Raw genomic sequence first — 22,823 nt, forward strand, 5'->3', positions numbered from 1 at the left:
TGGCTTCCCTTTTCTGTTGATATTTTTTTCGTGTTTTAAAGTAATCTGTGAGTTTTTGTCTCAATCTAAATATTAAACAACTCAAGTACAGTCGGTTCCTTTTCCTCTAGATTCCTTCTGGCCACTCAGAGTTCAGATTTAGAGAAACAACCTGTAAATATCTATTTTATTTTATTATTTATTTTTTCCCTTTCTTCATTATCCTCGATATATTTCCAAATTAGAGAATATCATTATTCTTGCACCATGTTTTGGAAATGAATGTATGGTGGACTAACATGTTAACACTGTTCCTTTTTGGCCAGGAACAATGATAGTCATTTGTAGTATCATGTCTAAGGAGGACATATTTTTCTATTTCTATAAATTCCAAAATACTGCCATCTACTTCTGCACTTTTAGAACACTGAAGAATGATCAAAAAAGCTTTCATTATCTCAATTTCACAGATCTATAAAACACATCTCCTTTAGCAATAATGTGCATGTCTAAGGTATGCAGGATACATAGCAGGTAATATCTTTGCATTTTCTTTGGTCAGAAGTTTATAGGCTGATTGGGATTTGTCAAGATTTATATTCTACTGCCTGCCAAATAGTGCAGATAACTTAGTGTGGTAGGCAGAAAAATGGTCTCACAAGATGTTCCCATCTTAATCTCTGGAGTTGGGGAATATGTTGTTTTAGAGACAAAAGGGGATGAAGGTAGCAGATAGAATTAAAGTTGCTAATCAGCTATCTTTAAGGTAGGAAGAATATCCTTGAATACCCAAGTGGGCTCTTTTAAATTTGTAAGAGGAAGGCAGAAGAGCCAGTGTCAGAGTGATGTGATGTTAAGATTCAACCAGACATTAACTGCTTTGAAGACATGAGGGGCCCACTAGGCAAGGAATGGAGGTGGCCTCTAGAAGTGGGAAAGGTCCAAAAAACAAATTCTCCCCTAAAGGTTTTGGAAAGGTAAAAACCATGGTAGTACCTTGATTTTTTAGCTCTGACGACTTAATTTTAGCCCAGTGAGACTCATTTCAGAATCCTGACATCCAGAACTGTAAGATATAAATTTGTATTGTTTTATTCCATTAAGTTTGGAGTAATTTATTACAGCAGCAATAGGAAACTAATACAATGGGCAAAGTCTAGTTTTTATTTGGATAATATATCAGCATAGTGTGCATGTCTAAGGTATACAAGATTCTCTATCTTTTCTGTGGTTCTACCATCTCCTTATAAAAACCAAGAAGATGATTTCAAACTCCATTTTCCAAATCAAATCACCTAAGTACGAGAGGAAACATTTTTTTTTTTGTCATTGTTAATGGCTCAATGCATCACTTGATATACTGTAAAAACCATGATTGTTAATAAGATCTGACTGAATCAGGTCTATGCTGCAATAAGCCAACACCTCTGTTATCAAAATTTCTCCCATTGTTTGCTACAGGGTTGCAATCCCTGAATCAGGAAATGCATCTTCATTCATTTTGATAGAATAATCAGATAGATTGTAGCATGTGTGTTTATTCTTGTGCTATGCCCACAGACTAATACAGTGGCTATTTTTGACTGAACATTGGTGTTTTGAGAGCAGATGAAAAAAACATTTGACTGACTTAGAAGTACTTGCTTATTTTACATAAGGACTTGGAAAATTTAAACTCCCGTTGTGGTTTTGCATCCCATTTTCTACTATGCCCAATCCCAAATTCCTTTCTGAATTTTGTGTAGAATGCTCTGTCTTGGTTACTTACCTACTAATCCAGTTGTATGTGTCTTTCTATCCATTTTTAAAATAATACAGTTGTCTGGATTACTGGATTACAACATTGGTATTATAACAATTCTCATTTCATTATCTGAACTCTTAGAAAGTGTGGTCACAATATTCACAATATTAAAATTAAAGTAGCATTACCTCTATACAAAGTACATAGTTAATCCACAAGCACAGTGAAAAATGACCGTTAATGCTCACAGTTATAATACATTTAGGCTGCAAACATAAGTAACATTGCTTAGAGTCATGCAACAATGGATATGTCATTACTGTGCAATACAAATCAGAGTTGACAACATCAGTGGTTGGGGAAAAAAACAGTGATAGTAACTACTGAAAAGTGAGTCACCTATGCCATATCTATTTGGAACTAAATAGAGTATTACTTTTAGAACTCACTCTTTTTTGGCTACCATATGAATGCTTTCTGTACCCATTGCTGAAAATCAGGATATTTTGCACCTTGAGGAAGTTTCCTAGGATGTAGAGATTGTAAAACCCAAACCCAAATAGTGTTAGGCAAACCTGAATCATTGGTCACATTAAGACCAGTAAATAGCTTTAGATAAATTTTGGTATTTAACATATCTAAAACACAGTTTTCTTTCCCACAGATATGCTTGCAATACATTTTCTCTCTTGGTCTATTGAATTAAATTGGTTAAACCAGAAACATAAGAATCTCCATATTACATCTCTTAACCCTCTTTTCAGCAATTCACTACACCCTAAAACATATTTTAAATATTTTTCATTTCATTTTATGAATATGGAATACCTACCCACAGTTCTAAAAATCATAAATATTAAAAGATATACAGAGGAAATTTTGTCTCCTTTATACCTTGCCCCCAGTCTTTCCAGTTTCCACTCAGGTGAAAGCAGTCATCACTTTGATCAATTCCATAGACTTCTTTATGAACATACATACAGAGACAGATACCATTTTTTATTCTATCTCCCTTGGCAAAAATCACTTCCATTTGAAAGAGGGAAGAATGGATATCATATAGCAGTAAGATGTCTTTAGCAATTCTAAAATGCATCCAAGTAAATATTTAGTAGCCTGCTACCTTGAAGGTTAAAAAAAAAAAAAACGAAACAAACTTGAGTTAAGACCTAGTTCTGCTCATTGGGTATAGATCCCCAGTTTTTGCACTCCATGGGTTTTGGATTTTGCCTTTACTTTTTGGAAGGATCTTTCATTTTCATTAACCTCCTTTGTTACATAGAGACAGCATTGGAAAGTGTTCACTCATTGGTGGCTGAGCAGCTATCTTAGTCTTCCTCTTCCCAAAAGAAAGTTGGAAGCTTAGAGGCCTTTTTACCTATCTCATCTAGTCATAGTTTCTTTGAAAATACAAATTTCTCAAAACATTTTCCCCCCATATGTTTGATTGCAGTAAAAAAACCAGTTGCTTCTCTTGGATATTCTATGTGTACAATTATATTTTTAATGTCGTCTGTAGTTAGTAATAGTTTTACTTCTTCCTTTCCAAAATACGTATTTATAATTTCTTTTTTTTAATTTAATTTTTGACTATTATTTCTAATATAGTGTTAAGTGATAGTGATGACTGGGAGCTTCTTTTTGTTTCTCATTTTGTTGGTAATACTTCTAGTGTTGCCCTATTAAGACCATGATAGTAGCTTTTGGACTAAACTGGATATATTACATAAAGTAAATTTTCAGAGGTTCTAATTTATTGAGTATTTTAATCAAAAATGGTTATTGAATTTTGACAAATGGATTTTCAACAATTTATACAAAGAGAACAAAATATTTTTATGAAATCTATTACTTTCTATAAAAATTTACTACTATAATTCCTAATATTGAAAATTCTTACATTCTTGGAATATACCTCATTTGGTCATGATGTGAAGTTATTTTTGTGTGCATCTGGATTATAGTTGCTAATAATATTGGATTTAGGATTTTTTGCTTTGATATAAGTGACATTGATTTGACTCCTATCTGTGTACATGCAATTTCTGTTGGATTGGGATGTTATTATTTATTAACCTATACTCTGCATAAATTTTAGAAGCATTGAAATTGTTTGAGCATAAGGATTTTTTAAAAATCACACGCAAAACCATCTGAAGCTGCTGCTTTGAGGTTTATTAGCAATTTTCTCCATTTCTTCTATGTAAGTCAGTCTTTAGATTTTCTCTCAGTGTTGGCAAATTGTCTTAGAAAATTATCCATTTTATCTAGATTTTCAAATTTATTTACGCAGTATTTAGCAACATAGTTATGATTCTTTAAGTTATTCTGACTGTGGTTATCTTTAATCATTTTTCATTTATTTCTGCATATTTCTTTTTTTTTTTTCTTTTAAGGGATGCACCTATGGCATATGGAGGTTCCCAGGCTAGGGGTCTCTGACAGGAGCTACAGATGCCAGCCTACATCACAGCCACACCGGATCCTTACCCCACTAAGCAATGCCAGGGATCAAACCTGAAACCTCATGGTTTCTAGTCGGATTTGTTTCTGCTGCACCACTATGGGAACTCCTTATTTTTGCATATTTGTACTTTACTCATTTTTTTTAAAAAGTAGACTCACTGGTGATTTTTTTTCTTTTCAAAAGTCCAGCTTTTGAGTTTATTTATTAATTCTATTCTTTTTAGTTTTCTTATTATCTAATTTTTCTTCTGTTAATTTGTTCTGTTTTGCTTCAGTATAATTTGACATTAGTAACTCTTCAAGTAGATTAGTAATATGTTTTAATTGATATTCTATGGATAAAATACTTCAGAATAATAATTCTCCCCTGAGCAATGTGTTTAACTTTTAAGAAATACATTTTGGAGGAGGAGTGGGAGTTATGTAGTTCATACACAAAAATGTAGTTATATATAGAGGTATAAAACAGCATGACTTGTGCTAGAGTAAAACATTTCAATGGAATACTAACTGTAGATTAAACTGAGCCAGATTATGGAAGAACTCTTTATAGATTTAATTGTATATACTCCGATATTAACTTTTTCCATGCATATAAGACTTGAGATATATAATTAACATTTATGTGTGTGTATACATTGGCTTTGTGTATGTATGTATTCCTAATAATTTCTAACAAATTAACTATGTTGATGGTCCCCCTTTTCACCTTGGATTTTATTCTAGAATTGGTGAGGAAGTTTAAGTGACCATGTGATTTTTAAATTTCCTTTTCCTATATAGTTTTTAAATTCATTTTGAAATTTCATATTTATAGATTTAGTTCTTTTTATATATGGGGAAAGAGGCTAGTTCTGTCTCCTGAGTTCAAGCTGTTTATATTATGTAGGAGTGCTCTGAAGAACTGAATAGTTATGCAACCTCTAGCCATTAAAGTGCTTAAGAACTAGATGGCAGGATTGAAAGTGGTGTGTGTGTGTGTGTGTATGTGTGTGTATGTATGAAAGTTTAGAGTTTTTTACATTTCCCCTCTTCTAGCCACTGGTCATCCTTTGTCTGTTCCAGCAAAGTGACTGCTATGGACTTTGTTGTGTGCCCCTTTGCCCCCCAATTCATAAGTTTAAGTCTTAACTCCCAATGCGATGGTATTTGGAATTTAAAGATGGGATCTTTGGAAGAGCACTAGGTTTAGATGAAACCATGAAGGTGGGACCCTCATGAAGGGATTAGTGCCCTTATAAGAGGAGACACTAGAGAGCTTGCTTTCTCTCTCCACCTGTATGCATCACATGGCAGGGGAAGGCTATGAGAGGACACAGCAAGAATGTGGTTGGCTGCAACTCAGGGAGAGAGCCCTTATAAGACACGAACACTGCTGGCACCCTGTTCTTAGATTTCCCATCTCCAAACTGTGAGAAATAAATTCCTGTTATTTAAGCCAACTAGTCTGTTGTGACGTTTTGTTATGGCATTCTGAGATGGCTAAAACAGTAACAATCCATTTCTTTTATAGAAGCCCCTGCTACCAATCCTGTCTTTTTTCAAAGTAGTAAAAAGGCCATTTTTACCATGGTAGTGATTAATATGGGAAATTGGATATATATAGAAAAATGGGATTTTTTTGTATTTCCCTTAAAGATACATACATTTTTAAAAGGCATATCAAGAAGGATATATAGAGGTATTGTAAAAAAAAAAAATGAACCTTTTCACAGAAAAGAAAGACATGGACTTGGAGAATAGATTTATGGTTGTCAAGGGGAAGGGGAAGGAGTGGGGTGGATTGGGAGCTTGGGGATAATAGATGCAGACTATTGCCTTTGGGATGGATTAGTAATGAGATCCTGCTGTGTAACACTGGTCACTTATGATGGATCATGATAATGTAAGAAAAAAGAATCTATACATATATGTGTAACTGGGTCACCATGCTGAACAGTAGGAAAAAAATAAGGCATTGGGGAAATAAAAAAAAAAGGTGAGGTTATAAAATATAATGAAAGTATTTTATTAAACTTTCAGTTCAGAAACTATTACTTAATAGGCTTAAATAAATTCTTGAAAATTCATGATTCCTATGTGAATGGAGATTGACAAAGTATGAATTACGGGCAGCTTATTTCCATATATCCAAAATTACAGAGCTATTTTTTTTTTAAGATTGGGGATTTTGAATTACTTGCTTAACAGTGATTCAAAGTAGGTTGGGTTAGATAATAAATATCATTAGAAGAGTTTGCTTTTTGATTAACACCTATAACCATGTTTAAAATTTTTCAATCCTATTCCACTCAAGGGATATGACACTCTTGTTAATAATGGCAGCAAAGGATGCTTTTCATGCTTTGTGTCACTTAGTCCTCACTACCATTCTTTGCAAGAGATTTTATTATCTTTATTTTGCAACAAGGAAACTGAGAGGAAGGAAAAATATGTGCCTCTTCGAAATGAATATAACTACATTGTGGCAGAGATAACATTTACATAAATTTATACCCTTAATCATTTAATCAGGATTTTTTTTGAATATGCGGCTAATGAGTTCCTCCATTTGGTCAGAAATCTAGTCAAATTAATATTCAACAAACTTTTGTTTTTCTTAGTTTGTTACACATTTTTATAATACACCAAATACCTTCTTTAAAAAAAATTGAGCTATCCTGGCTTTGCTTATCTCCTAAACATATATATAGTCTGCCTTTGAATAATCCAGTTCTACATATGGCAGATAATTTTAAAGAGGAAGCTCATGGTAGGTCTTGAGAGAAACAGGACATATTTCCTATTTCCAATGACTGTTAGAAATTATTTTCTTACAATGCTTATTTTATAAAATTGCAAGGTGAAGAGTTCATTCTTGATTTTCATAATCTTTAGGTAATTTCATCAGATTTAAGCCATTTGCTTGAGATATAGTAGTCAGAATTTCTAATCAAAATATCTGCTGTAGGGTTATCTTTTAATGTCTATAATTCCACTTGCTAATATGGTCCTAAGTATGAGTCTGCATGACCATCCCTCTGCTGTTACAATTTCTAAGCAGTAACTTAGTTCCTAGGTCCATTGTGTAGGCTGAGGTTTTAAGCCTGTGGCCTGCTGTGTTTATTGATTTATTCTTTAATAATTCCATATCAGGCAATCATACATTTCACAAAGGGTCTGGGAGGGGAGAAATTCACACATTACCATGAACCATGAGAAATTCACACATTACCATGAAGTTGCCATGCGTTTAGAGGCTATACTAAAAATTTTAGCCTGGTCTGTGTTATGTAGAATGATTGTGAAGCACCACTGTGAGACTTTTAAACAAATCAAAATTACGGATTTTCTGTTCTAAAATACAAATATTTCTTTAAGGAATCATTCTGGTATTTGTTTAAGGTTGTTTTCCACTTCACTTTGAATAGGATGTGAAATATTCCAAGTCTCAATTAGGTGATTAGCCAAGCAGTATTCAGTAATGTTCAGTCTTTGCACTCAAGTATGCCTTTTCCATTTCACGGCTCTGCTGAGTGTCTGGACTTCTGCTCTGTATTCCGGGCCAGGAAACATTCAACTATTCTGATGTCACCTCTGCTCCATCTACTGGAATAATGATTTTTACTCTGTACACTCTTTAGCAAAATCACTATTTTCATAATGGCTTTTTAAGAAAGTTTGTCAAAGGCCTGGTGCCAAAGAGTGTTAAAGTTATTTAGTCAAATTGAGAAAATTCAGAGTAGAATTAAGATGAAACTATTAAATTAATCCTGTTCCTTTGTGCTCAGATACATGCAGCCAGCACTGTCTTCTGTCATGGAAAGATAGAGCACGGCTTTGCACTGAGGAAGAAGTCAGTGCATGAGGGCAGAGAAGTAGGTGCATCTTAAAACATAGCTGGTGCTTCAGTGTTCAGTTTGCTCTGCTCCCTGATCTCACAGCCACAATGAACTATTTATTCTTGGACATGCCCTGCCTTCTCATGTCTCCTTGTTCTTGCCATTTTTTTTTTTTTTCTTAGAGGCCCCCTTCTCAACCTTGCTTACTTGGGAAACTCCTAGCTCCCATTTTTTCAAGATTCCCGCTAGTCCTTTTATGTTTCCTGATAACCTTAGGTAGAAAAACAAAACAAAACAAAGAGTTCTGTTCTCTGGATTCCTATAGTATCTCCAGTCTGTTGAGCATTTTTCACAATATAATTATCTACATACATATCTTTCTTCCTTCATTAGACTCTAAACTCTTTTAATGCAACAGAGTAGTTTTGTTACTGTTGTTACTTTGGATCAATTACTTTAGCTAAGGAGAGGAAGTTCCAGTACTTGGAGATCACTTTGCTTACAAAGTGTTTGGAGAGGAATACTCAAGCCCAGAGAAGTTAAGCAAAGCACCTTTGTTTTGAGTGAGAAACACTAAAATATTTTGGGTAGATGATAGCAGAGAGGCCAAGTGGAAGGATACTGACTGAGGAAGCCAATGAGCCAGGCTGGGGCATCACTGAGATGTAGTCATACTACAGGGTGGGCCGGTTAAATGGTTAACTTTGGTAAACAGACATGACTTAGGAGCATTTTGGAAATGGGAACCTATGGCATGTGAAATGTTCACCTTCTCCTCTGACTTGCCCAGCAAAGAGTCAGTATTTAGTGTTCACCATTGATTTTGCTCTAGACCATATTTGGGGAAGCAAAAAGAGATGCTGTATTTTTCCTCAGGTTTGGCCTAGGGTCAAAGCAGAAATAACATATCTGGGGATAGCCAGACATCTAGTTTACAGTGAAAACCTCAGAACTGGCTGAATACCTGAGACATGATGGTAGTCAACGAAGAGATGAACAAAGAAATGGATGATGGATTCTTAGCAAAATGCAGGAATAGCCAGTACTGTAATTGACTTAACTTTTTTTTCCCCCCAGAAATTAGAACTTCTTTAAAATTAGCAAAGCGGGGGAAAGGCACAGACAAGCCTGAAGAAATGCCTGCATTATTGCTGGTAGCTACAGGAAGCAGAGGTCTACAAGTTGGCAACTTCACTTGCATCAAGTCCCTCAACAACTCTCAGCAGGGACCGGCAAGTATCCCTGTCCTGGTCCTTTCTGTCCTCAAAAAGAGACAACCACTGGGACCCAGTTCCACACTTTGGAATCTTTTCTCATTCTCTTAATGAAACATAAATCACCCCAGGGTGGAATATATACATATTTATATTTTTTAAAGAGGCAGCATGATTTAGTGAAAGACAATGGAGGAAAAATGTTTAGATACTTTACCAACACCTCTCACCTTTATTAATCATTTTTGGGTTAATTAATGGAATAATAACATAACCATAGTAAAGAGCAAAAGATATAGCAGATACTCAATCATCTATCGCCTCCCTTACTTGTTGGCTGCACCCTTGGAATAAGAAGTCATCTGATATGCCACAGGTCAGTGTTGGTAGAGTAGGTGAAGTACACATAGCAGGAATGTTCGAAGGTAACATCCTGGACACTTGATGAGTACTGAGAAAAGAGGAGTCTTAGGCTCAGAATACAGAAATTCTCCTTTTCCTAGTTTTGCCTTAGGCTTGCCTCTGTTTTACTATGCTATCAGCTGCTTAGTAGCAAAGAAAGCCTCTCTAGGAGCTTCATGTGCATCTAGTTTCCGCTTGAACTGTGGAGATTGCTATTGATTAAAATGTTGTGTCCCCCTAAAATTCATATGTTGAAATCCTCAAAGTAATGGTATTAGGAGGTGGGACCTTTGGGTGGTGATTAGGTCATGAGGATAGAGCCCTAATGATTGGGATTAGTACCCTTATAAAAGAGATCCCAGAGGGTTAGCTCTCCCCTTCCATCATGTGAAGATACAAAGAGAAGGTGCTGCTTATGAACTTTTAAGCAAATTTTCATCAGACAATGAACCTGCCAGCATCTTGATCTTGGAATTCCTCACCTCCAGCACTGTGAGAAATTTCTGTTTATAAGCCCCCTAGTCTAGAGTATTTCCTTATAGCATGCTGAATGGACTAAGACAGAGATGTTTTCAGATTGTTGAATGGCTTAATAATCTTGTAATGGTCTGTCTAGGATGGGTTTACCTTATTTTTATTTGGATCATGAAAAAAAAAAAAAAAACAGATCCTTGTTTCATACTGCTGCATCACTTAGTTTAAAAAAAAAAGATTTTCAAAAAATATTTTACGATGAGATTAATTGCTGTTCTTTACTGGGCATTATCTAGACTGTGTTCTTTATCTATAAAAATGCCTATATCTCCAATTTATAACAGGTTTAAAAAAAAATGTGTGCAAATAATTATACCAGCAAATATTCTATCTAGTTAAAATGTAAATACTTTCATCCATTTTTTTTCTTTTGATGGTAGAAAATATGTGTTTCTCAAGAAATTTGGAATTAACTACAAAATCTGTTTTGAATTTCTACTACCAAATTATTTGTGTATTTGGCAGCTGGGATTAGTCTACTATTTGCATTATTTTGTAATGCCTGCACTTGATGTTATGTTGTCAATTCGTATTTAGTCAGTTTATTTGGAATGATTCAGATGTTTTAAATGTATTTGTTTTTAGATAGGAAAAAAAAGATCATGTATCCCCTTCACAATTTACATGAAAGATCCAGATGCAAATTTACTTGCCTGTCTAAATTCTTCCCAAGTTTTTTAAGAAATGAAATTCTCATTTCCCCAGATTGATTTGAACGTGGTATGTTGCCTTATTAATTGCTAGAGATTCAGTTGTAAAAATGCTTATGTATCCTTCTTAAAGTTTTTTGTTAGCTCTTGGAAAAGAGTATAAAAAAATTGGAAGCAAGAATTTTATTACACACTTTGATGGCTTAGAGTTTTGTTCAAAATTAGTTTTTAATTTAAGTAAATTTTTATCATCAATAAATAGATTTGTCAGTAGATTTTTGGAAGTAGGAACAGATCAAATCTAATAACATTTCTTTTCCTACACTGTGAAATTCAGTGATGATAACTTTTATTTGACTAATGTTTTACAGTCTACAAAACATTTCAGGAGCATCTTATTTAAACTTTCAATTCCCTGTAAGGTAGATAGAGCAGGCAATAATTTTCTTCCCACTTTATAGTCAAGGAACAGGATTCTGTGAAGAGTGAAGCTGCAGAAAACAGCGGAAAGGCTGCACCGGGTACTCATAGGCTTTCTCATGCTGATGTATTTCTACATGTCCATGTCAATGAAGCCTGACCTTGGCTTTCATTTTTCTTCTTGTTTGCAAAAATGCCTTCCTACCAAGGAGCTGCAATAGTGACTCTGCAGTGGAACATAAAAAAGACATTTCAACCTTCTGACCTGATGGTAAATTTCCAAGGTCAGCCAATGTCTTTGACTTGACATTTCCATGATTCAAATACATGGATAAACCATTCGTTCAATGGGGAACTCTAATAGGGCCCGTGGGCAATACAGATGAGTGAGACCCAGATTTATGTGCTTCTTGATTCATTTTTCAGATTGATTTGTGGTGGAGAATTTAATTACTCATTTGGGTTTTTAAGACATTTTATTTTATTTTATTTGCTTTTGAGGGTCACACCTGTAGCATACGGAAGTTCCCATGCTAGGGGTTGAACTGGAACTGAGGCTGCTGGCCTAAGCCACAGCCACACCATGGTGGGATCCGATCTGAGCCAAGTCTGTGAGCTTCACCATGCCAGACCCTTAACTCACTGAGTGAGGCCAGGGATCGAGCCCGCATCTTTATGTATCCTAGTAGGATTCTTAACTCACTGAGCCACAACAGGAACTCTCTACTCATGTGTTTGTAACATCACCAAGAATAGACCACAGGGCTTTGTCAGGAAGGCCACTGCTTGTGGCCAGGCACTGGGTAGCCCCTGCCAGGCTTTTGCTATCCTTGTTGCTACTTTCTAGATGTGTAGGTTTATAAGGCAGCCATTTGTGATGGATTTTTGGCAATATTATAACATGGCCATTCATTCCTGTTTGAGAGGAAATTTTCCCTTGCCATAGCTAGCTAGCTAAATTATACATATTTGTTTTGAATTCTATTCAATTGCCTTACGTTTGTTTTTTTGTTGTTTTTGTTGTTGTTGTTTTAATTTACTTACAATTTTTCCTCTTTGTGATTGTCCAAATCTAGTAAACTAGGGCGAACAAAAAAGAAAATGATTTCTTTTCTGGGCAAATCTAATGTGTTATCTCAATTCTTAACACTGCCCATATAGGTGATACAGAACTAAGAGTTCTTCAAGGGCCCTTTAAATATAACATTCCCTTTCCATTCTCAGATCCTAAATCCTTTCCACAGCAGTGCACACCTAGTCTGTCACCTAGTCTCACATGTCATATTGTCTTAAATCCTGTCTCCTTCTGAAGAAAGTAATTGTTCCAAGTGAATGATGCTATACCAGAAAACATTTTCAAGTGGTTGGCAGTATCTACCTTATAATGGCAATTGAATTTGATTATTCTGATTTTAAAAATGTCATAGAGCCCCTGTTTATGAATTATCTTATTAAAGCCATTTGGTATTTTTCATATTGATAATAATTGGAAAAACTAATATGGCTGCAAGTTTTAAGAGTAACCAGAAGCCACTTAAGCTCCTATTTTAAAAGAAAGCCCTAAATGTGGAACGAAAGATGTTTTTTAATATCCTATAGTAGACTAATAAAAAAAATAAACTTATTACATGACATGTAAGACATGTAAAATGAATTATTTACAATATTCTAGAAACAAATTTTGAGTATCTCATGTTCCTAAATGCTCGTATTTATTATGATTTATCTAACAGAGAGAATATAAAGGATCCTATTATATTTGAATTCTCTCTTCCATGTTGCTCTTTGCAGGTAAATACTATGTTTCATAATTTTGAAAGTTTCACATCTCTGTAGCTATATGTTCAATGTTATACTTTCTAAATCTGTAGTCACATGTATTATATATTTTTAAAGGCTTACTGAATTTTTCTTTTTTTGTGAAAGAAAATGATGCATCTGAAGGAAATAATCTTTTTATTATTTTTAATTTTTTAGGGCCACACTTGTGGCATATGGAAGTTCCCAGGCTAGGAGTCCAATTAGAGTTGCAGCTGCCAGCCTATGCCACAGCCACAGCAACCCGGGATCCAGGCCTCATCTGTGACCTACATGATAGGCCATGGCAATGCCAGATCCTTAACCCACTGAGCGAGGCCAGGGATCGAACCTGCATCCTCATGGATACTAGTCAGGTTCGTTATCACTAAGCCACTACGGGAACTCCAGTAATCTTTCTAATACACATATCTTCTAATTTATTTGGGACCTCCTCATATTCACATGTTGAAAATTTTAAAATAACTTCAAGGTCACTTATTACATAAAAAGCATTTTTCATTTAAAAGTACATTTAACATGTAGTAATTTGGAAATAAATCCGTAAGGATATTGTGAAAGAAACTCCTGGGTTGTATTTTTGGAAGAAAATAATTTGTAGTTCAGTATATTCTGAAAATACATCCAAAAAAAAAAAAGAAAGAAAATACATCCTTATGCTTCCTTTTTTTCTGTTATGTGAGAGATGATAAATGAAGGAGAGGGTGGTAAATTAGGAAGTGAGAGGATAAGGGTCACATTGTTGAAATAATTCTGAAGTTCACCATTGCAACCATTTGAAATTAATTCTACCTTTTTAAAATCTGCCCAGTATTTAACTGCTGAGGGCGATCATTGCTGTATGATTGTAGTAACATGGCCAGCATCATTTTTCGTTCATTCAAATCTTGAAAAATTGTTCAGTCCTCTGTAATTTCATAGATAGATTATTGCCACTTGTCTTTGTTGTCTAGATGACCTGACACAGTATAGCCTAAGCTTTTGGTATTTGGAAGAATATGACTTGGCTTTTGTTTCTCTCATTTATTATATATAGATACCTGGAATGTACAGTCTGAAGATATTTTGATATCTTTTTGTTACTTCAGATAGCATATCACAATCAATAATTTATTTATGCTCTATTATTTATAGTCATAAACAAGACATGATATAGCTTTGACTCACTTCGTCTTCCTGAATTTTTGAGCCAAATCTCTAAAGCCCAGCATGAGAAGTACACTAAACATCACTTATATGTACAAATCAGATAATTACTAACGTAGCTACCTACAAATTAGTCACTTATTGATGCAATTAGCTGGATGTACAGCTAATTTGGGTAAAGAAAATATATATCACTTCAAAATAAAGACAGCCTGAAATCTACTTAATGGTTAGTTTCACTTATGATAAGGAATCCTCATTCTCATGCAGATGTAAGAATTCGAGCATAATTTTAGGTTTTGAGGGTGGTATATAAAAATATGATCATTTGTTCTGGTTCCACATAGTTTGTATCCCAGGCTCAGATCTTATAAGGACTGGTTGCTTTTATAAAATGTGGGTCATTTTTATGCTAACTCTTTTTCCCCATTTTTTTTTTAATTTGTTGTGTTTGTTTATTATTCTAGCTGTCTTGAGTAACATTTTCCCATGCAATTGTAAGATATTTAAAGTGTGCATTATGACAATTTGATATACATTGGGAAAGGATTCCCATGCAATTGTAAGATATTTAAATTGTGCATTATGACAATTTGATATACATTGGGAAAGGATTCCCCATCTTTAGTTCATGAACACATCCATTATTAGATAAATTTTATTTTTGTGGATGTGTGACCACATTTAAGTTTTACTCTCTCAGCAAGTTTCAATTATATAATACAGTATATCAATTAGAGTCACCATGTTTTACATTAGATCCTCAGACATTTTTACCTTATAGTTGAAAGTTTGTACCAAACCCACCCTGTCCTTCCCACCCCCTAGCCCCTGGAAACCTCTTTTCTAGCCTCCATTTTTAGGAGTTTGACTTTTTTGTTTTCTTTTGTTTAAGATTCCACATAAAAGTGCTATCATGCCATATTTATTTTCCTCTACCTAATTTATTACCCTTAGCGTATTACCCTTAAGGTCCATCCATGTTGTCGCAAATGGCAAGATTTCATCTTTTTTTTTTTTTTTAAGTGGAGTAATATTCCGTTGTATAATGTATACCACATCTTCTTTATCCATTCACTTATAGAAGGCCACTTAGGTTGCATCCATATCTTTTCTATTGTAAATAACACTAATAAACATGGGGGTGGGGGTACACATAACTTTTTAATATCCTGTTTTCATTTCTTTTGGATATATACACAGGAGAAAAATTGTTGGCTCATTTGTTAATTCTATTTTAATTTTTCAGAAAACTCCATATTGTTTTCCATAGTAGTTTTGCCAATTTACAGACCTATCAACATTGCCCAAGGTTTCCCTTTTCTCCACATTCTCAACATTTCTCTTGCTTTTTAATGACATCCGTTCCTACCAGTGTAAGGTGATAGCTCATTATAATTTTGATTTCCATTTCCCTCATAATTAGTGATGCTGAGCATGTTTTCATGTACCCATTGGCCATCTGAATGCCTTTTAGGGAAAAAAAGGCATGTTTAGTTCCTCTGTCCACTTTAAAATCAATTGTTTATTTTTTCCCATTTAGTTGTATGAGTTCTTTATACATGTTGATATTAATTCCTTTTCAGATATATGATATGCAACTATTTTCTTCCATTCCATAGGTTGTCTTTTCATTTTGCTGATGGTTTTCTTTGCTGTGCAGAAGATTTTTATTTGAAATAATCCCACTTGATTATTTTTGTTTGTGTGTTGCCTTCACTTTTGGTGTCAAATTCAAAAAATCATTGTCAAGACTAATATCAAGGAGCTTACCCCTCATGTTTTCATTTGGACTTTTATGGTTTCAGGGGTTTTTTTTATTATTTTTATTTTTTTGTCTTTTTGCTATTTCTTTGGGCTGCTTCCGCAGCATATGGAGGTTCCCAGGCTAGGGGTCGAATCGGAGCTGTAGCCACTGGCCTACACCAGAGCCACAGCAACGCGGGATCCGAGCCGCATCTGCAACCTACACCACAGCTCAGGGCAACGCCGGATTGTTAACCCACTGAGCAGGAGCAGGGACTGAACCCGCAACCTCATGGTTCCTAGTCGGATTCGTCAACCACTGCGCCACGATGGGAACTCCGGTTTCAGGTTTTAAGTTCAAATTTTGATTTATTTTGAGTCAATTTTTGTTTATAGTGTAAGATAGTGGTCCGGTTTTATTCTTTTGTATGTGGCTGTCCAGTTTTCCCAGTATCATTTATTGAAGATATTGTTCATTTCCCATTGTATATTGGTGGGTCCTATGTTAAAAATTAATTGATGATATATGATTAATTTTTTTCTGGAGTATCTGTTCTGTTCTTTGAACCATATCTCTGTTTTTATGGCAATACCATGCTGTATTAATTACAATAGCTTCGTAATATAATTTGAAATCAGGAAACATGTTGGCTCTAGTTTTTGTCCTCTTTCTTCTGATTGCCTTGGAGATGTGGGGTCTTTTGCGATCCCATGCAAAATTTAAGTTCATTTATTCTTTTCTATAAAAAAATGCAGTTGGAATTTTGAAAAGGATTAATTGAATTTATAGATGGTTTTGGATAGTATGGACATTTTAACAAGATTAATTCTTCTAATCCATGAGCACAGAATATCTTTCCATTTATGTGTCTCTTCTTTGATTTATTTCATTAGTGTCTTACAATATCCTGTACAGATCTTTCACCTTCTTAAATTTATTGCTACATATTTTATTTTTTTATGCAGTTATAAATGGGATAATTTTCTTAATTTCTCTTTCTCATAGTGTTGTTAGTATGTTTAAACACAACTGATTTTGCTATATTGACTTTGTATCTACAACTTTACTGGATTTATTAGTGATAACAGTTTTTTTGATGGAATCTTTAAGCTGTGTTATCTGAAAATAAGGACATTTTTACTTCTTCCTTTTTTTTTGGATGCCTTTTATTTCTATGTTGCCTAATTGCAGTTAGTAAAACTTCCAGTACTATGTTGAATAAGAATGGTGAATGTGGGAATCCTGGTCTTGTTTTAACGTTGAGTATGATATTACTGTGGAATTATCATACATGCTCTCTATTATGTTGACGTGCATTCTTCCTATGCCCAGTTTGTATCTCACTAAAAGTTTGTCTAGTATTCTTATCTTTTCAGAAAAATGGCTCTTACTTTTCTTAATCTTTTCTGTTGTCTTTTTGGTTCTAATTTGTTTCTGCTCTTTTTTTTCTCCTTTTTCTTATAATATGGCCTTAATTTTTTCTTTTTTTTCTAGTTCCTTGAGGTGTGAAGTTAGGTTGTTTATTGAGCTCTTTCTTAATTCTTGAAGATGTTTACTTCTATAAACTACCTTTTTAGACCTGCTTTTACTACACACCATAAAATTGTGTATTTTGTATTTCCATTTTTATTTGTTTCAGGATTTTATTTCTCTTTTGATTTCCTTTTCAACTCATTAGTTGTTCAGTAGCATGTTGTTTAAATGTCACATATTTGTTAGTTTTCTAGTTTCCTTCTTGTAGTTGAGTTCTAATTTCACACAATTGTGGTTAGAAAAGATGCTTGATTGATTTCAATCTTCTTAAATCTATCAGGTCCTATTTTGTGGGCTAACTTATGATCTATCCTGGAGAATGTTCCATGAACACTTGAGAAGAATGTGTATCTTACCGCTTTTGGGATGTTCTGCAAATGTTTACTAAGTCAATCTAGTCTAATATATCATTTGAATTCAGAGTTTTCTTACTGATTTTCTGCCAGGATAATCTGTCCATTATTGAAAGCAGGCTATTAAAGTTCCCTATTATTATTGCATGGCTATTTCTCCCTTTGAATGAGTTTATTAATATTTGCTTTATATATTTAGGTGCTCCTATGTTGGGGATGCATAAATATTTATGAATGTTATATCCTTTTGTTTGATTGACCTCTTTATCATTATGTAATTTTTTTTTCTTATTACTATCTTTGGCCTAAATTCTACTTTGATATAAGTGTAGCCTATACCAGCTCTCGTATGGTTTTTCACCTGCATGGAATATCTTTTCTCATCTCGACACTTTCCATGTCTGTGTCCTTACCTGTGAAGTGAGTCTCTTGAAGGCAGGATATAGCTGTTTTTGTTTTTTGTTTGTTTTATTCTTTCAGCAACAGTTTTTGGATGGGAGAACATTGTCCAGTAGCAAAGTAAGTATTGCTAGTTATTGACTTAATATTCTTGCTTTATTGATTTTTTGGCTATTTTTGTAATTTCTTTGTTGCTTTTTTCTCTTGTGCTCTTCTCCTTTTTTTTTTTTTTTCCTTAATGCAGCTGAACCTGCAGCATAAGGACGTTTGTAGGTCAGGAGTCTAATCAGAACTGCACCTGCAGCCTGTGCCACAGCTTGTGTTAAGGCCAGATCATTGACCCACCAAATGAGTGCAGGGATCTAGCCCACATCCTCACAAAGACAGCATCAGGTCTTTAACCTGTTAGGCAACAACGGGATCTCCCTTAATTTCTTATTTTGTGATTTGACCATTTTCTTTAACAATATGCTCAGATTCCTTTATCTTTTATGTATCTACTATAGATTTACATGAGGTTTATGTAAAACATCTTATATTCTTAATGGTGTATTTTAAACTAATAACTACTTAAGTTCAAATACATACTGAATCTCTGTATTTTATTCTTCCCACCTCCACATTTTATGTTTTTTGATAGTCACAATTTACATCCTTTTACACTGTGCATCCATTAATGAATCATTAGAGTTTTAGTTATATTAATATTTTTGTGTTTTAACCTTCATACTAGATTTATAAGTGATTTACCCATTACCATTATAATATTAGAGTGTTCTTAATTTAATTGTATATATGTCTTTACTAGTGAGATCTATACTTTTATGTGTTTTACTGTTACTACTTAGTGTCATTTCGTTTCAGCTTGAAGAATTTCCCTTAACATTTCTTATAAGGCTGGCTTAATGGTGATGAATTCTTTCTGCTTTTGCTTATCTGAAGGGCAGTTCTGAAGGGCAACTTTGTTGGATAGAGTATTTTTGCTTAGTATTTTTTTTTCTTTTGGCACTTTGAATATATCATATTGTTCTATTATGGCCTGCAGTTCTTATGTTCCAAGACTTATTTTGATGTAGGTATTTTCTTGTTTTCCTCATGTGTAGGAGTCAGTCACTTGTTTCTGGATTTCTTTCAGATTGAATTGCTCTATTCGTAACTGTAGATAGCTGTGTCCATAAAAGGAAGTGACTTCTATAGCTTTCTTTGTTGCCATCTTGGATCAGAACTTGTATGCTTTACCTCTGTGGTTCCCAGTAGTTCATAGCCAGTTTCCAGCTATGAAGTATGTGGAAGATATAACTATGAGTTCTGGCAAGCTTGTGACACCACTGCAGTTTTATGTTGCCTTTTACATTAAAAAAAAAATCACAAAAACTTATTTCCTTATATATCCAATGAAGGCTCACAAGGTGTTTTTTTTTTAAGAAGTAACAGGTCAAATAAAGTATATAGTAATTTAATTGATTGCTGTACAGGGTACTTCACAAGTATTAAGGTGTATTATCGCATTTTTATTTTCCATAGAATCCTTTGAAAATACACTGCTTTGTTCCAGTTTTACAAATTAGGAGACCAAAGCTTACATTTTACCTAATTTGCCTGGAGTCACATAGTGATAGATGTCAGATTCTAACTTGAGTTTATCCAACTCCTGAGCTCAGAATCCTTAGTAGATATCCTTTATTATGTTACTGTCTAAACCTGAACTTGATATTGAACAGCTGACTTTGTTAAATTAGCTCTTTTCTCCTTGGTCTAGGACTAGGTCAATCCTAGTTGTGAAGGGGGAAAAAAAGGAGTAGAAAGAAACTTACTGAAAAAAAATTAAATTTTAGAATATTCTAAGTCAGAGTTCAGACTCTATGGTGACTAGAGATACTTTAGAGTATTAATATATTGTCCCAGAGTCATACTGAGGCAATTCTTCAGTGTCAGTCCCTAACATACTGAAACTTATTTAGAAAATCAGATCATAGTACACTGTTCACTAGATACCAAGTTGTAACTTTAATATTTGCAATAGTAATGTCATGAATGAAAAATATATTACCTTAAAGCTATAGTTTAAGAAAAATAAAACCTTTAGTTAAAGAGATTTCCTTAATAAGTGAGTTATATCTTTATAATGTGTAATTTATAATAAATGCATTCCATTTACAATGTTGTAGTTAAAGCTTCTTGGTGTAAGAGGGAAGTTCCAAGTAATGAGTGTGAATAAAGGAACATAATCATAATTTCAAGAAGAATTAAGAAGTAAACAGTTAGGAGTTCCTGTTGTGGCTCAGCACATTAAGAACCAGACATAGAGTCTGTGAGGATGCTGGTTTGATCCCTGGCCTTACTGAGTGGGTTAAGAATCTGGCATTGTGGTGTAGGTCACATATGTGGCTTGGATCCAGTGTTGCCCTGGCTGTGGCTTAGGTCTGCAGCTGCAGCTTCAACTTGACCCGTAGCCTGGGAAGTTGACATGCTGCAGATTTGGCCATAAAAAGGAAAAAATATATTTTAAAAAATTTAAAAAGAAACAAACAGTAACTTTAGCCCTAAGTATGTTTCTAATTTTAAGGTATCATATTTGATCCTATGATGAACTATTCACTGTAACATTGGACTAGTCTCATTATATTAAATGTTCTACATTGACCTATACATTTGACTATATCTTGAAAATATTCTATGAATTTAAATTTCTAATTCTGTACAGAGGAATATATAAATATAATAATTAATATAATGAAATTTTAGTATTTTATGCATTAAAGCAGATTATTAAGAGAGAAAAAAGTAGTAGCAGTTATCTGAAACTCACTCTTTGCAGCAGAAAAAGTTCAGTGAATTTGCATTGTATTTAGTATTAATAGAAAATGAAAAATACCTGTGAAAATGGTCACAGTCATGAAAACTCTAGGGTGAAAATAATTTGAAATTGGATTTTTTAAGATCTATATATCCATATATTAGTTTTCCCTCTTGGTTGGAAACTCAAAAAAATTAAAAATCCCAAACCATTTTAAAATCATAAGATTTTAGGGATGGTTAGGACTAAAGTTAACTAATCAATTTCCTCCCTCTACTGAATTTTAAATTAGGAAACTTAAACTTAGAAAGATTAAATAGAATAAAAGAGCTGTAAAGGAGAAGAGACCTAGGAAACCATCTAATCCAACTTGATTTTCGTATTCCAGAGAGTTTCGAGAATTTCCCAGGAATGCAGAGGTAATTACTGCCAGAGCCAATTCTGTCCATTGGCCCCCTTCTTTCTACTATCTACTATTTTTATTAAAGTGGAAATTAAACATCATTATTCGCTTACCTGCTAGACCCTAAGTAGAATTATAAGTGGTGATTATTGTGATCATGTATGCTATTGTTCATGACCTTTTGTTTCAATTCGGTTTTAATCTAGGCAACTTTTGTACCACATATGCAGTTTCTTTTCCTAAGACTTAAAAGTTCAAAGCAAACCAACCACATATCACACTGCTGTTAGAAGGTTGAAATGGGCAGTTTTTAAGAATTAATTTATGGAAACATCAATCATTAATAAAATTAGTCACCAGTAACTTTTGGGCTAGAGAAGAGTAAGGACATGTACCCTGGCAGTAGCAGGGAGAGTGGAGAGGAGGGAAGAAATAAGATCAATGATTAAACAGAAGTACATCTGGTAGCCTTCTTACAGTGTGAGTCTCATGATATAGGAACAATCAGAGGCAACTTATTTGGATATTGAAAGATCGTATAAAGTAAATGGAGCCAAAATTTGTTATGGCGTACTTAGAGATTACACATGGACAAATTACTTCCTACCTGTCTTTGTTTCTTTTCTATTTCTATGACAGCATGGAAAGGACACAAAGAGACATAAAATGGCCAGAAACGGAAAAGCCAAACAAGTGATTTGGACTGGATTACACATATACACGTAAAGAGACACACACACATAGCTCGGCTATTTACAAATTGAGTACTAAAATTTGCTTAATGATATTAAATACTTCACCAAATGGAGAAGATTATTTACATGGAAAAAATAATTTTTTTTGTGAAATACTTGAGCTTACAGTACCATCCAGAGGACAAGTTTTTTCTTTTTTTTGTCTTTTGTCCTTTTAGGGCCGAATCCACGGCAAACGGAGGTTCCCAGGCTAGGGGTCCAATCAGAGCTGTAGCTGCCAGCCTACACCAGAGCCACAGCAACACGGGATCTGAGCCGGATCTGCAACCTACACCACAAGTCACGACAAGGATCCTTAACCCACTGAGCGAGGCCGGGGATCGAACCCGCAACGTCATGGTTCCTAGTCAGATTCATTTCCGCTGTGCCACGACAGGAATTCCCCAGAGGGCAAGTTTTTTTACCAGTATGAAGAGAAAATGCTGAGGTTTATCTTTTCAGGAAAGAAAGAGAGGAAGAGAGAAAGGAAGAAAGAAAGGGGAAAGAAAGTAGAAAGAAAGGAAGGAATGAGGGAAGGAAGGAAGAAAGAAAGAAAGAAAGAGGAAAGGATGAAGGTGGGAAGGAAAGAAGGAGAGAAGGAAGAAAGGAAGGAAGAACTTCATTCTTCCAAACCACACTCCTCCACCCTTGCTGTTCTCACTT

Source organism: Phacochoerus africanus, chromosome 1 (genome assembly GCF_016906955.1).
Source record: "Phacochoerus africanus isolate WHEZ1 chromosome 1, ROS_Pafr_v1, whole genome shotgun sequence".
NCBI lineage: Eukaryota > Metazoa > Chordata > Mammalia > Artiodactyla > Suidae > Phacochoerus > Phacochoerus africanus.